Here is a 16,741-nt window from a genome sequence, read left to right as displayed (position 1 = left end):
GGGTCCAACTATGGTTTAAATAGAAACCGACTTGAAGACAACAAATATATTCTATTAAAAATTTTGGATTCGGCATTAAATAACCCGAAAAGGGTTGATATGCCGTAAAACAAAAACAACCAACCAACCTATAATTACTGGAATGGTGGAGATTTTTCTAAGATTCCAGTTTCTTTTCCTATAGTACATAAGGCCTGGGTATTTTGTTATCTTCTTTCTGTCGGCTCTGTTAAGCCCAGCATCATTAAGAACACTTACTTCAACCAGGGTTGCTACTTTCTCCCTCTTGTAGCTGTAGGAATTTTGTAGTTATCATACATGTGTGTGTGTGTGTGTGTGTGTGGGTGTGTGTGTGTGTAATAAAACTGGTTAATCAGCTTCTTTCATGTTTAGCTTCACATTTTTATCATCGCTTAATATTGTATTTATAAATTGGTTACTCCCAACCTTGACCATCATTGACACTTAAAATATTTGTAATTACCCAATCTGTTGCCAAACAGAGATAATAGGAATGCGTCCTTAAACTTACAAATATTTTTTCTTTTTTTCTTTTTTTTTTTCAGACGTTTAGTTCCTGTTTGTAACAACGTTGGCACAAACCCTCTTGTGACTAAACACTGAAATTAAATTAAAGAGACATTAAAAAAAGAAAGGAAACGGATAAAGGAAATAGGGCTTCAGTAAGGACCCTCAGGAATCACTCAACATGTGCCAGGGAAGAAGTCTTGACATAGAACAAAAGGAATGTTGTACGCCTGTCCCATTTTGAATTGTTAAAACAATTAGCGGCTTATCATTGCGGCTGGTCTTATTTGTCTCAGCTCAAGGAGAATAAAGAAATTTTATAATGACATGTTTTATTGTTACGACAAAATGTCACATATGTTTTGGTAAGTAGTTTTGCTGAGCAGGATGTTAGTTGTGTTTCGTAAATGCTAAGGTTCTCAGAAGAGAGGCTGTATTAATCACAGGTTGGGAATTGCAGCATTGCGACTGCTAAGGAGAATGAAATTCCCGACAAATTCGGAATTATGGCATTTAAAAATGATGGGAATTGAAACAATTTTTTTTTTTTTACAAAGGAGTCACCACTTATCAAGACCTGAAGACCACTTGAGGATAAGGATTGATGAATGAAAGGAGATAATGTAGTAATTTTTAATGGTGAAGATTGGGTAGAAGTTGGATTAAGGGGTGGACTTAAAGGCTAGGATATTGTAGTCAGAACGAAAGCAAGCCAGTGGAACAGTGTTCCACATGCAGGCAGTTCTAGGAAAGAAGCTTTGTTCATGACCTCTGCATTTAGATTAAGGCACAGATAGAGAGTGGGGGAAATTGTTGATAGTGGTTGTAGCTAGTCGAGTGTTTTTTGTGAAATTTTTGCAAAGGGGGACTACAGAGCTCATAAAAGAACATAAGATGGTAGTGTAGTAATAGTAATTTGGGATTCATGCTACTTTTCTCAATATCAGGATCTATGATGCAGGCCCTACATAGGAAATCATTCCTTGCAAACAAATAGGACCTATGATGAAGGCCCTACATAGGAAATTATTCCTTGCAAACAAATAGGACCTATGATGTAGGCCCTACATAGGAAATTATACCTTGCAAACAAATAGGATCTATGATGCAGGCCCTACATAGGAAATTATTCCTTGCAAACAAATAGGACCTATGATGCAGGCCCTACATAGGAAATTATTCCTTGCAAACAAATAGGATCTATGATGCAGGCCCTACATAGGAAATCATACCTTGCAAACAAATAGGATCTATGATGCAGGCCCCACATAGGAAATCATTCTTTGCAAACAAATAGGATCTATGATGCAGGTCCTACATAGGAAATCATTCCTTGCAAACAAATAGGACCTATGATGCAGGCCCTACATAGGAAATTATTCTTTGCAAACAAATAGGATCTATGATGCAGGCCCTACATAGGAAATCATTCCTTGCAAACAAATAGGATCTATGATGCAGGCCCTACATAGGAAATGATTCCTATCAAACAAATAGGATCTATAATGCAGGCCCTACATAGGAAATCATTCCTTGCAAACAAATAGGATCTATGATGCAGGCCCCACATAGGAAATCATTCCTTGCAAACAAATAAGATCTATGATGCAGGCCCTACATAGGAAATCATTCCTTGCAAACAAATAGGATCTATGATGCAGGCCCCACATAGGAAATCATTCCTTGCAAACAAATAGGATCTATGATGCAGGTCCTACATAGGAAATCATTCCTTGCAAACAAATAGGATCTATGATGCAGGTCCTACATAGGAAAACATTCCTTGCAAACAAATAGGATCTATGATGCAGGCCCCACAAAGGAAATCATTCCTTACAAACAAATAGGATCTAGGACGCAGGCCCCACATAGGAAATCATTCCTTGCAAACAAATATGATCTATGATGCAGGCCCTACATAGGAAATCATTCCTTGCAAACAAATAGGATCTATGATGCAGGCCCCACATAGGAACTCATTCCTTGCAAACATATAGGATCTATGATGAAGGTCCTACATAGGAAATCATTCCTTGCAAACAAATAGGACCTATTATGCAGGCCCTACATAGGAAATCATTCCTTGCAAACAAATAGGACCTATGATGCAGGCCCCACATAGGAAATCATTCCTTGCAAACAAATAGGATCTATGATGCAGGCCCCACATAGGAAATCATTCCTTGCAAACAAATAGGATCTATGATTCAGGTCCTACATAGGAAATCATTCCTTGCAAACAAATAGGACCTATTATGCAGGCCCTACATAGGAAATTATTCCTTGCAAACAAATTGGATCTATGATGCAGGCCCCACATAGGAAATTATTCCTTGCAAACAAATAGGATCTATGATGCAGGTCCTACATAGGAAATAATTCCTTGCAAACAAATAGGACCTATGATGCAGGCCCTACGTAGGAAATAATTCCTTGCAAACAAATAGGATCTATGATGCAGGTCCTACATAGGCAATCATTCCTTGCAAACAAATAGGACCTATGATGCAGGCCCTACGCAGGAAATTATTCCTTGCAAACAAATAGGATCTATGATGCAGGTCCTACATAGGAAATCATTCCTTGACAACAAATAGGAACTATCATGCAGGCCCTACGTAGGAAATTATTCCTTGCAAACAAATAGGATTTATGATGAAGGTCCTTCATAGGAAATGATACCTTGTAAACAAATAGGATCTATAATGCAGGCCCTACATAGGAAATTATTCCTTGCAAACAAATAGGATCTATGATGCAGGCCCTACATAGGAAATCATTCCTTGCAAACAAATAGGATCTATGATGCAGGCCCTACATAGGAAATCATTCCTTGCAAACAAATAGGACCTATGATGCAGGCCCTACATAGGAAATAATTCCTTGGAAACAAATAGGATCTATGATGCAGGTCCTACATAGGAAATAATTCCTTGCAAACAAATAGGACCTATGATGCAGGCCCTACATAGGAAATCATTCCTTGCAAACAAATAGGACCTATGATGGAGGCCGTACATAGGAAATTATTCCTTGCAGACAAAGAGGATCTATGATGCAGGCCCTACATAGGAACTCATTCCTTGAACACAAATAGGATCTATGATGCAGGCCCAACATAGGAAATCATTCCTTGCAAACAAATAGGATCTATGATGCAGGCCCTACAACGGAAATCATTCCTTGCAAACAAATAGGATCTATGATGCAGGATCTACATAGGAAATCATTCCTTGCAAACAAATAGGTCCTATGATGCAGGCCCTACATAGGAATTCATTCCTTGCAAACAAATAGGATCTATTATGCAGGCCCCACATAGGAAATTATTCCTTGCAAACAAATAGGATCTATGATGCAGGCATCCCATAGGAAATCATTCCTTGCAAACAAATAGGATCTATGATGCAGGTCCTACATAGGAAATCATTCCTTGCAAACAAATAGGACCTATGATGCAGGCCCTACGCAGGAAATTATTCCTTGCAAACAAATAGGATCTATGATGCAGGCTCTACATAGAAAATCATTCCTTGCAAACAAATAGGATATATGGTCAGGCCCTACATAGTAAATTAGTCCTTGCAAACAAATAGGATCTATGATGCAGGCCCTACATCGGCAATCATTCCTTGCAAACAAATAGGATCTATGATGCAGGCCCTACATAGGAAATTATTCCTTGCAAACAAATAGGATCTATGATGCAGGCCCTACATAGGAAATCATTCCTTGCAAACAAATAGGATCTATGATGCAGGCCCTACGTAGGAAATTATTCCTTGCAAACAAATAGGATCTATGATGCAGGTCCTACATAGGAAATAATTCCTTGCAAACAAATAGGACCTATGATGCAGGCCCTACATAGGAAATTATACCTTGCAAACAAATAGGATCTATGATGCAGGCCCTACATAGGAAATAATTCCTTGCAAACAAATAGGATCTATGATGCACGCCCTACATAGGAAATCATTCCTTGCAAACAAATAGGATCTATGATGCAGGTCCTACATAGGCAATCATTCCTTGCAAACAAATAGGACCTATGATGCAGGCCCTACGCAGGAAATTATTCCTTGCAAACAAATAGGATCTATGATGCAGGTCCTACATAGGAAATCATTCCTTGCAAACAAATAGGACCTATCATGCAGGCCCTACGTAGGAAATTATTCCTTGCAAACAAATAGGATCTATGATGAAGGTCCTACATAGGAAATGATACCTTGCAAACAAATAGGATCTATAATGGAGGCCCTACATAGGAAATTATTCCTTGCAAACAAATAGGATCTATGATGCAGGCCCTACATAGGAAATCATTCCTTGCAAACAAATAGGACCTATGATGCAGGCCCTACATAGGAAATCATTCCTTGCAAACAAATAGGACCTATGATGAAGGCCCTACATAGGAAATTATTCCTTGCAAACAAATAGGACCAAGTATGCAGGCCCTACATAGGAACCCATTCCTTGAACACAAATAGGATCTATGATGCAGGCCCTACATAAGAAATCATTCCTTGCAAAAAAATAGGATCTATGATGCAGGCCCCACATAGGAAATCATTCCTTCCAAACAAATAGGATCTATGATTCAGGTCCTACATAGGAAATCATTCTTTGCAAACAAATTGGACCTATGATGCAGGCGTACATAGGAAATTATTCCTTGAAAACAAATAGGATCTATGATGCAGGCCCCACATAGGAAATTATTCCTTGCAAACAAATAGGATCTATGATGCAGGCCCTACATAGGAAATCATTCCTTGCAAACAAATATGATCTATGATGCAGGCCCTACATAGGAAATCATTCCTTGCAAACAAATACGATCTATGATGCAGGCCCCACAAGGGAAATTATTCCTTGCAAACAAATAGGATCTATGATTCAGGTCCTACATAGGAAATCATTCCTTGCAAACAAATAGGACCTATGATGCAGGCCCTTCATAGGAATTTATTCCTTGCAAACAAATAGGATCTATGATGCAGGCCCCACATAGGAGTTTGTTCCTTGCAAACAAATAGGATCTATGATGCAGGCCCTACATAGGAAATCATTCCTTGCAAACAAATAGGATCTATGATGCAGGCCCTACAACGGAAATCATTCCTTGCAAACAAATAGGATCTATGATGCAGGTCCTACATAGGAAATCATTCCTTGCAAACAAATAGGTCCTATGATGCAGGCCCTACGTAGGAAATTATACCTTGCAAACAAATAGGATCTATGATGCAGGCCCTACATAGGAAATCATTCCTTGCAAACAAATAGGATCTATGATGCACGCACTACATAGGAAATCATTCCTTGCAAACAAATAGGATCTATGATGCAGGTCCTACATAGGAAATCATTCCTTGCAAACAAATAGAACCTATGATACAGGCCCTTCGCAGGAAATTATTCCTTGCAAACAAATAGGATCTATGATTCAGGTCCTACATAGTAAATCATTCCTTGCAAACAAATAGGACCTATCATGCAGGCCCTACGTAGGAAATCATTCCTTGCAAACAAATAGGATCTATGATAAAGGCCCTACATAGGAAATGATACCTTGCAAACAAATAGGATCTATAATGCAGGCCCTACATAGGAAATTATCCCTTGCAAACAAATAGGATCTATGATGCAGGCCCTACATAGGAAATCATTCCTTGCAAACAAATAAGACCTATCATGGAGGCCCTACATAGGAAATTATTCATTGCAAACAAATAGGACCTATGATGCAGGCCCTACATAGGAACTCATTCCTTGAACACAAATAGGATCTATGATGCAGGCCCTACATAGGAAATCATTCCTTGCAAACAAATAGGATCTATGATGCAGGCCCTACATAGGAAATCATTCCTTGCAAACAAATAGGATCAATGATTGAGGTCCTACATAGGAAATCATTCTTTGCAAACAAATAGGACCTATGATGCAGGCCCTACATAGGAAATTATTCCTTGCAAACAAATAGGATCTATGATGCATGCCCCACATAGGAAATTATTCCTTGCAAACAAATAGGATCTATGATGCAGGCCCTACATGGGAAATCATTCCTTGCAAACAAATATGATCTATGATGCAGGCCCTACATAGGAAATCATTCCTTGCAAACAAATAGGATCTATGATGCAGGCCCTACATAGGAAATCATTCCTTGCAAACAAATAGGATCTATGATGCAGGCCCTACATAGGAAATCATTCCTTGCAAACAAATAGGATCTATGATGCAGGCCCCACATAGGAAATCATTCCTTGCAAACTAATAGGATCTATGATGCAGGCCCCACATAGGAAATCATTCCTTGCAAACAAATAGGATCTATGATGCAGGTCCTACATAGGAAATAATTCCTTGCAAACAAATAGGACCTATGATGCAGGCCCTACATAGGAAATCATTCCTTGCAAACAAATAGGACCTATGATGGAGGCCCTACATAAGAAATTATTCCTTGCAAACAAATAGGACCTATGATGCAGGCCCTACATAGGAACTCATTCCTTGCAAACAAATAGGATCTATGATGCAGGCCCTACATAGGAAATCATTCCTTGCAAACGAATAGGATCTATGATGCAGGCCCCACATAGGAAATCATTCCTTGCAAACAAATAGGATCTATGATTCAGGTCCTACATAGGAAATCATTGCTTGCAAACGAATAGGACCTATGATGCAGGCCCTACATAGGAAATTATTCCTTGCAAACAAATAGGATCTATGATGCAGGCCCCACATAGGAAATTATTCCTTGCAAACAAATAGGATCTATGATGCAGGCCCCACATAGGAAATCATTCCTTGCAAACAAATAGGATCTGTGATGCAGGCCCTACGTAGGAAATCATTCCTTGCAAACAAATAGGATATATGATGCAGGCCCTACATAGTAAATTAGTCCTTGCAAACAAATAGGATCTATGATGCAGGCCCTACATCGGAAATCATTCCTTGCAAACAAATAGGATCTATGATGCAGGCCCTACATAGGAAATTATTCCTTGCAACCAAATAGGATCTATGATGCAGGCCCTACATAGGAAATTAGACCTTGCAAACAAATAGGATCTATGATGCAGGCCCTACATAGGAAATTAGTCCTTGCAAACAAATAGGATCTATGATGCAGGCCCTACATAGGAAATTATTCCTTGCAAACAAATAGGATCTATGATGCAGGCCCTACATAGGAAATTATTCCTTGCAAACAAATAGGATCTATGATGCAGGCCCTACATCGGAAATTATTCCTTGCAAACATATAGGATCTATGATGCAGGCCCAACATAGGAAATAATTCCTTGCAAACAAATAGGATCTATGATGCATGCCCTACATCGGAAATTATTCCTTGCAAACAAATAGGATCTATGATGCAGGCCCTACATCGGAAATTATTCCTTGCAAACAAATAGGATCTATGATGCAGGCCCTACATCGGAAATTAGTCCTTGCAAACAAATAGGATCTATGATGCAGGCCCTACATAGGAAATTATTCCTTGCAAACAAATAGGATCTATGATGCAGGCCCTACATCGGAAATTATTCCTTGCAAACAAATAGGATCTATGATGCAGGCCCTACATAGGAAATTATTCCTTGCAAACAAATAGGATCTATGATGCAGGCCCTACATAGGAAATTATTCCTTGCAAACAAATAGGATCTATGATGCAGGCCCTACATAGGAAATTATTCCTTGCAAACAAATAGGATCTATGATGCAGGCCCTACATAGGAAATTAGTCCTTGCAAACAAATAGGATCTATGATGCAGGCCCTACATAGGAAATCATTCCTTGCAAACAAATAGGATCTATGATGCAGGCCCTACATAGGAAATCATTCCTTGCAAACAAATAGGATCTATGATGCAGGTCCTACATAGGAAATCATTCCTTGCAAACAAATAGGACCTATGATGCAGGTCCTACATAGGAAATAATTCCTTGCAAACAAATAGGATCTATGATGAAGGTCCTACATAGGAAATGATACCTTGCAAACAAATAGGATCTTTAATGCAGGCCCTAAATAGGAAATCATTCCTTGCAAACAAATAGGATCTATGATGCAGGCCCCACATAGGAAATCATTCCTTGCAAACAAATAGGATCTATGATGCAGGTCCTACATAGGAAATAATTCCTTGCAAACAAATAGGACCTATGATGCAGGCCCTACATAGGAAATTATTTTTTGCAAACAAATAGGATCTATGATGCAGGTCCCACATAGGAAATCGTTCCTTGCAAACAAATAGGATCTATGATGCAGGCACTACATAGGAAATCATTCCTTGCAAACAAATAGGATATATAATGCAGGCCCCACATAGGAAATCATTCCTTCACAACAAATAGGATCTATGATGCAGGCCCTGCATAGGAAATCATTCCTTGCAAACAAATAGGACCTATGATGCAGGCCCTTCATAGGAAATCATTCCTTGCAAACAAATAGGATCTATGATGCAGGCCCCACATAGGAATTTATTCCTTGCAAACAAATAGGATCTATGATGCAGGCCCTACATAGGAAATCATTCCTTGCAAACAAATAGGATCTATGATTCAGGCCCTACATAGGAAATCATTCCTTGCAAACAAATAGGATCTATGATGCAGGTCCTACATAGGAAATCATTCCTTGCAAACAAATAGGACCTATGATGCAGGCCCTACGTAGAAAATTATACCTTGCAAACAAATAGGATCTATGATGCAGGTCCTACATAGGAAATAATTCCTTGTGAACAAATAGGACCTATGATGCAGGCCCTACCTAGGAAATTATTCCTTGCAAACAAATAGGATCTATGATGCAGGTCCTACATAGGAAATGATTCCTTGCAAACAAATAGGATCTATGATGCAGGTCCTACATAGCAAATCATTCCTTGCAAACAAATAGGATCTATGATGCAGGCCCCACATAGGAAATCATTCCTTACAAACAAATAGGATCTACGATGCAGGCCCCACATAGGAAATCATTCCTTGCAAACAAATAGGATCTATGATGCAGGCCCCACATAGGAAATCATTCCTTGCAAACAAATAGGATCTATGATGCAGGCCCCACATAGGAAATCATTCCTTGCAAACAAATAGGATCCATGATGCAGGTCCTACATAGGAAATAATTCCTTGCAAACAAATAGGACCTATGATGCAGGCCCTACATAGGAAATTATTCTTTGCAAACAAATAGGATCTATGATGCAGGCCCTTCATCGGAAATTATTCCTTGCAAACAAATAGGATCTATGATGCAGGCCCTACATCGGAAATTAGTCCTTGCAAACAAATAGGATCTATGATGCAGGCCCTACATAGGAAATTAGTCCTTGCAAACAAATAGGATCTATGATGCAGGCCCTACATCGGAAATTATTCCTTGCAAACAAATAGGATCTATGATGCAGGCCCTACATAGGAAATTATTCCTTGCAAACAAATAGGATCTATGATGCAGGCCCTACATAGGAAATTATTCCTTGCAAACAAATAGGATCTATGATGCAGGCCCTACATAGGAAATTAGTCCTTGCAAACAAATAGGATCTATGATGCAGGCCCTACATAGGAAATCATTCCTTGCAAACAAATAGGATCTATGATGCAGGCCCTACATAGGAGATCATTCCTTGCAAACAAATAGGATCTATGATGCAGGTCCTACATAGGAAATCATTCCTTGCAAACAAATAGGACCTGTGAAGCAGGCCCAACGCAGGAAATTATTCCTTGCAAACAAATAGGATCTATGATGCAGGTCCTACATAGGAAATCATTCCTTGCAAACAAATAGGACCTATGATGCAGGCCCTACGTAGGAAATTATACCTTGCAAACAAATAGGATCTATGATGCAGGTCCTACATAGGAAATAATTCCTTGTGAACAAATAGGACCTATGATGCAGGCCCTACCTAGGAAATTATTCCTTGCAAACAAATAGGATCTATGATGCAGGTCCTACATAGGAAATGATTCCTTGCAAACAAATAGGATCTATGATGCAGGTCCTACATAGGAAATCATTCCTTGCAAACAAATAGGATCTATGATGCAGGCCCCACATAGGAAATCATTCCTTACAAACAAATAGGATCTACGATGCAGGCCCCACATAGGAAATCATTCCTTGCAAACAAATAGGATCTATGATGCAGGCCCCACATAGGAAATCATTCCTTGCAAACAAATAGGATCTATGATGCAGGCCCCACATAGGAAATCATTCCTTGCAAACAAATAGGATCCATGATGCAGGTCCTACATAGGAAATAATTCCTTGCAAACAAATAGGACCTATGATGCAGGCCCTACATAGGAAATTATTCTTTGCAAACAAATAGGATCTATGATGCAGGCCCTTCATCGGAAATTATTCCTTGCAAACAAATAGGATCTATGATGCAGGCCCTACATCGGAAATTAGTCCTTGCAAACAAATAGGATCTATGATGCAGGCCCTACATAGGAAATTAGTCCTTGCAAACAAATAGGATCTATGATGCAGGCCCTACATCGGAAATTATTCCTTGCAAACAAATAGGATCTATGATGCAGGCCCTACATAGGAAATTATTCCTTGCAAACAAATAGGATCTATGATGCAGGTCCTACATAGGAAATTATTCCTTGCAAACAAATAGGATCTATGATGCAGGCCCTACATAGGAAATTAGTCCTTGCAAACAAATAGGATCTATGATGCAGGCCCTACATAGGAAATCATTCCTTGCAAACAAATAGGATCTATGATGCAGGCCCTACATAGGAGATCATTCCTTGCAAACAAATAGGATCTATGATGCAGGTCCTACATAGGAAATCATTCCTTGCAAACAAATAGGACCTGTGAAGCAGGCCCAACACAGGAAATTATTCCTTGCAAACAAATAGGATCTATGATGCAGGTCCTACATAGGAAATCATTCCTTGCAAACAAATAGGACCTATGATGCAGGCCCTACGTAGGAAATTATTCCTTGCAAACAAATAGGATCTATGATGAAGGTCCTACATAGGAAATGATACCTTGCAAACAAATAGGATCTTTAATGCAGGCCCTACATAGGAAATTATTCCTTGCAAACAAATAGGATCTATGATGCAGGCCCAACATAGGAAATTATTCCCTGCAAACAAATAGGATCTATGATGCGGCCCTAAATAGGAAATCATTCCTTGCAAACAAATAGGATCTATGATGCAGGCCCCACATAGGAAATCATTCCTTGCAAACAAATAGGATCTATGATGCAGGTCCTACATAGGAAATAATTCCTTGCAAACAAATAGGACCTATGATGCAGGCCCTACATAGGAAATTATTCTTTGCAAACAAATAGGATATATGATGCAGGTCCCACATAGGAAATCGTTCCTTGCAAACAAATAGGATCTATGATGCAGGCACTACATAGGAAATGATTCCTTGCAAACAAATAGGATCTATGATGCAGGTCCTACATAGGAAATCATTCCTTGCAAACAAATAGGATCTATGATGCAGGCCCCACATAGGAAATCATTCCTTACAAACAAATAGGATCTACGATGCAGGCCCCACATAGGAAATCATTCCTTGCAAACAAATAGGATCTATGATGCAGGCCCTACATAGGAAATCATTCCTTGCAAACAAATAGGATCTATGATGCAGGCCCCACATAGGAATTCATTCCTTGCAAACAAATAGGATCCATGATGCAGGTCCTACATAGGAAATAATTCCTTGCAAACAAATAGGACCTATGATGCAGGCCCTACATAGGAAATTATTCTTTGCAAACAAATAGGATCTATGATGCAGGTCCCACATAGGAAATCGTTCCTTGCAAACAAATAGGATCTATGATGCAGGCACTACATAGGAAATGATTCCTTGCAAACAAATAGGATCTATAATGCAGGTCCTACATAGGAAATCATTCCTTCACAACAAATAGGATCTATGATGCAGGCCCTGCATAGGAAATCATTCCTTGCAAACAAATAGGACCTATGATGCAGGCCCTACATAGGAAATCATTCCTTGCAAACAAATAGGATCTATGATGCAGGTCCTACATAGGAAATGATTCTTTGCAAACAAATAGGATCTATGATGCAGGTCCTACATAGGAAATCATTCCTTGCAAACAAATAGGATCTATGATGCAGGCCCCACATAGGAAATCATTCCTTACAAACAAATAGGATCTACAGTGCAGGCCCCACATAGGAAATCATTCCTTGCAAACAAATAGGATCTATGATGCAGGCCCCACATAGGAAATCATTCCTTGCAAACAAATAGGATCTATGATGCAGGCCCCACATAGGAAATCATTCCTTGCAAACAAATAGGATCTATGATTCAGGTCCTACATAGGAAATCATTCCTTGCAAACAAATAGGACATATGATGCAGGCCCTTCATAGGAATTTATTCCTTGCAAACAAATAAGATCTATGATGCAGGCCCCACATAGGAATTTATTCCTTGCAAACAGATAGGATCTATGATGCAGGCCCTACATAGGAAATCATTCCTTGCAAACAAATAGGAACTATGATGCAGGCCCTACATAGGAAATCATTCCTTGCAAACAAATAGGATCTATGATGCACGCCCTACATAGGAAATTATTCCTTGCAAACAAATAGGATCTATGATGCAGGTCCTACATAGGAAATTAGTCCTTGCAAACAAATAGGACCTATGATGCAGGCCCTACGTAGGAAATTATACCTTTCAAACAAATAGGATCTATGATGCAGGCCCTACATAGGAAATCATTCGTTGCAAACAAATAGGATCTATGATGCACGCCCTACATAGGAAATCATTCCTTGCAAACATATAGGATCTATGATGCAGGTCCAAAATATGAAATCATTCCTTGCAAACAAATAGGACCTATGATACAGGCCCTATGCAGGAAATTATTCCTTGCAAACAAATAGGATCTATTATGCAGGTCCTACATAGGAAATCATTCCTTGCAAACAAATAGGACCTATGATGCAGGCCCTACATAGGAAATCATTCCTTGCAAACAAATAGGATCTATGATGAAGGTCTTACATAGGAAATGATACTTTGCAAACAAATAGGATTCTTAATGCAGGCCCGACATAGGAAATTATTCCTTGCAAACAAATAGGATCTATGATGCAGATCCTACATAGGAAATCATTCCTTGCAAACAAATAGGACCTATGATGCAGGCCCTACATAGGAAATCATTCCTTGCAAACAAATAGGATCTATGATGAAGGTCTTACATAGGAAATGATACTTTGCAAACAAATAGGATTCTTAATGCAGGCCCGACATAGGAAATTATTCATTGCAAACAAATAGGATCTATGATGCAGGCCCTACATAGGAATTTATTCCTTGCAAACAAATAGGATCTATGATGCAGGCCCCATATAGGAAATCATTCCTTGCAAACAAATAGGATCTATTATGCAGGTCCTACATAGGAAATAATTCCTTGCAAACAAATAGGACCTATGATGCAGGCCCTACATAGGAAATTATTCTTTGCAAACAAATAGGATCTATGAAGCAGGCCCCACATAGGAAATCATTCGTTGCAAACTAATAGGATCTATGATGCAGGCACTACATAGGAAATCATTCCTTGCAAACAAATAGGATCTATAATGCAGGCCCTACATAGGAAATCATTCCTTGCAAACAAATAGGATCTATGATGCAGGCCCCACATAGGAAATCATTCCTAGCAAACAAATAGGATTTATGATGCAGGCCCTTCATAGGAAATCATTCCTTGCAAACAAATAGGATCTATGATGCAGGCCCCACATATGAAATCATTCCTTGCGAACAAATAGGATCAATGATGCAGGTCCTACATAGGAAATTTTTCTTTGCAAACAAATAGGATCTATGATGCAGGTCCTACATAGGAAATCATTCCTTACAAACAAATAGGATCTACGATGCAGGCCCCACATAGGAAATCATCCTTGCAAACAAATAGGATCTATGATGCAGGCCCCACATAGGAAATCATTCCTTGCAAACAAATAGGATCTATGATGCAGGCCCCACATAGGAAATCATTCCTTGCAAACAAATAGGATCCATGATTCAGGTCCTACATAGGAAATCATTCCTTGCAAACAAATAGGACCTATGATGCAGGCCCTTCATAGGAATTTGTTCCTTGCAAACAAATAGGATCTATGATGCAGGCCCCACATAGGAATTTATTCCTTGCAAACAGATAGGATCTATGATGCAGGCCCTACACAGGAAATCATTCCTTGCAAACAAATAGGATCTATGATGCACGCCCTACATAGGAAAACATTCCTTGCAAACATATAGGATCTATGATGCAGGTCCTAAATATGAAATCATTCCTTGCAAACAAATAGGACCTATGATACAGGCCCTATGCAGGAAATTATTCCTTGCAAACAAATAGGATCTATTATGCAGGTCCTACATAGGAAATCATTCCTTGCAAACAAATAGGACCTATGATGCAGGCCCTACATAGGAAATAATTCCTTGAAAACAAATAGGATCTATGATGAGGTCCTACATAGGAAATGATACCTTGCAAACAAATAGGATCTTTAATGCAGGCCCTTCATAGGAAATTATTCCTTGCAAACAAATAGGATCTATGATGCAGGCCCTACATAGGAAATCATTCATTGCAAACAAATAGGATCTATGATGCAGGCCCTACATAGGAAATAATTCCTTGCAAACAAATAGGATCTGTGATGCAGGCCCCATATAGGAAATCATTCCTTGCAAACAAATAGGATCTATTATGCAGGTCCTACATAGGAAATAATTCCTTGCGAACAAATAGGACCTATGATGCAGGCCCTACATAGGAAATTATTCTTTGCAAACAAATAGGATCTATGAAGCAGGCCCCACATAGGAAATCATTCGTTGCAAACAAATAGGATCTATGATGCAGGCACTACATAGGAAATCATTCCTTGCAAACAAATAGGATCTATAATGCAGGCCCTACATAGGAAATCATTCCTTGCAAACAAATAGGATCTATGATGCAGGCCCCACATAGGAAATCATTCCTAGCAAACAAATAGGATTTATGATGCAGGCCCTTCATAGGAAATCATTCCTTGCAAACAAATAGGATCTATGATGCAGGCCCCACATAGGAAATCATTCCTTGCGAACAAATAGGATCTATGATGCAGGTCCTACATAGGAAATTTTTCTTTGCAAACATATAAGATTAATGATGCAGGTCCTACATAGGAAATCATTCCTTGCAAACAAATAGGATCTATGATGCAGGCCCCACATAGGAAATCATTCCTTACAAACAAATAGGATCTACGATGCAGGCCCCACATAGGAAATCATTCTTTGCAAACAAATAGGATCTATGATGCAGGCCCACATAGGAAATCATTCCTTGCAAACAAATAGGATCTATGATGCAGGCCCTACATAGGAAATTATTCCTTGCAAACAAATAGGACCTATGATGCAGGCCCTACATAGGAAATTATTCCTTGCAAACAAATAGGATCTATAATGCAGGCCCTACATAGGAAATTATTCCTTGCAAACAAATAGGATCTATGATGCAGGCCCTACATAGGAAATCATTCCTTGCAAACAAATAGGATCTATGATGCAGGCCCTACATAGGAAATCATTCCTTGCAAACAAATAGGATCTATGATGCAGGCCCCACATAGGAAATTATTCCTTGCAAACAAATAGGATCCATGATGCAGGTCCTACATAGGAAATAATTCCTTGTGAACAAATAGGATCCATGATGCAGGTCCTACATAGGAAATAATTCCTTGTGAACAAATAGGACCTATGATGCAGGCCCTACATAGGAAATTATTCTTTGCAAACAAATAGGATCTATGATGCAGGCCCCACATAGGAAATCATTCCTTGCAAACAAATAGGATCTATGATGCAGGCACTACATAGGAAATGATTCCTTGCAAACAAATAGGATCTATAATGCAGGCCCTACATAGGAAATCATTCCTCGAAACAAATAGGATCTATGATGCAGGCCCTGCATAGGAAATCATTCCTTGCAAACAAATAGGATCTATGATGCAGGCCCTGCATAGGAAATCATTCCTTGCAAACAAATAGGATCTATTATGCAGGTCCTACAT

At 39.1% G+C, this 16,741-nt stretch overlaps 1 protein-coding gene across 6 annotated transcripts in view; it reads left to right on the top strand.

Moving 5' to 3' along the window:
* Nucleotides 1-16,741, top strand: part of LOC145248871 (acidic mammalian chitinase-like) — a 208,571-nt gene that overhangs the window by 56,840 nt on the left and 134,990 nt on the right. The window contains exon 2 of one of the 6 annotated variants that reach the window (XM_080110623.1): nucleotides 567-893. The exons of the other annotated variants lie outside the window; for them this stretch is intronic. The gene's annotated coding sequence lies outside the window, so the exon portion shown is untranslated. The remainder of the gene's footprint in view (nucleotides 1-566; nucleotides 894-16,741) is intronic. 6 annotated transcript variants of the gene reach the window in all.

Source organism: Euprymna scolopes, chromosome 27 (genome assembly GCF_053919585.1).
Source record: "Euprymna scolopes isolate OS-2025 chromosome 27, ASM5391958v1, whole genome shotgun sequence".
Taxonomy (NCBI): domain Eukaryota; kingdom Metazoa; phylum Mollusca; class Cephalopoda; order Sepiida; family Sepiolidae; genus Euprymna; species Euprymna scolopes.
This window is presented reverse-complemented; position numbering and strand designations above follow the sequence as displayed.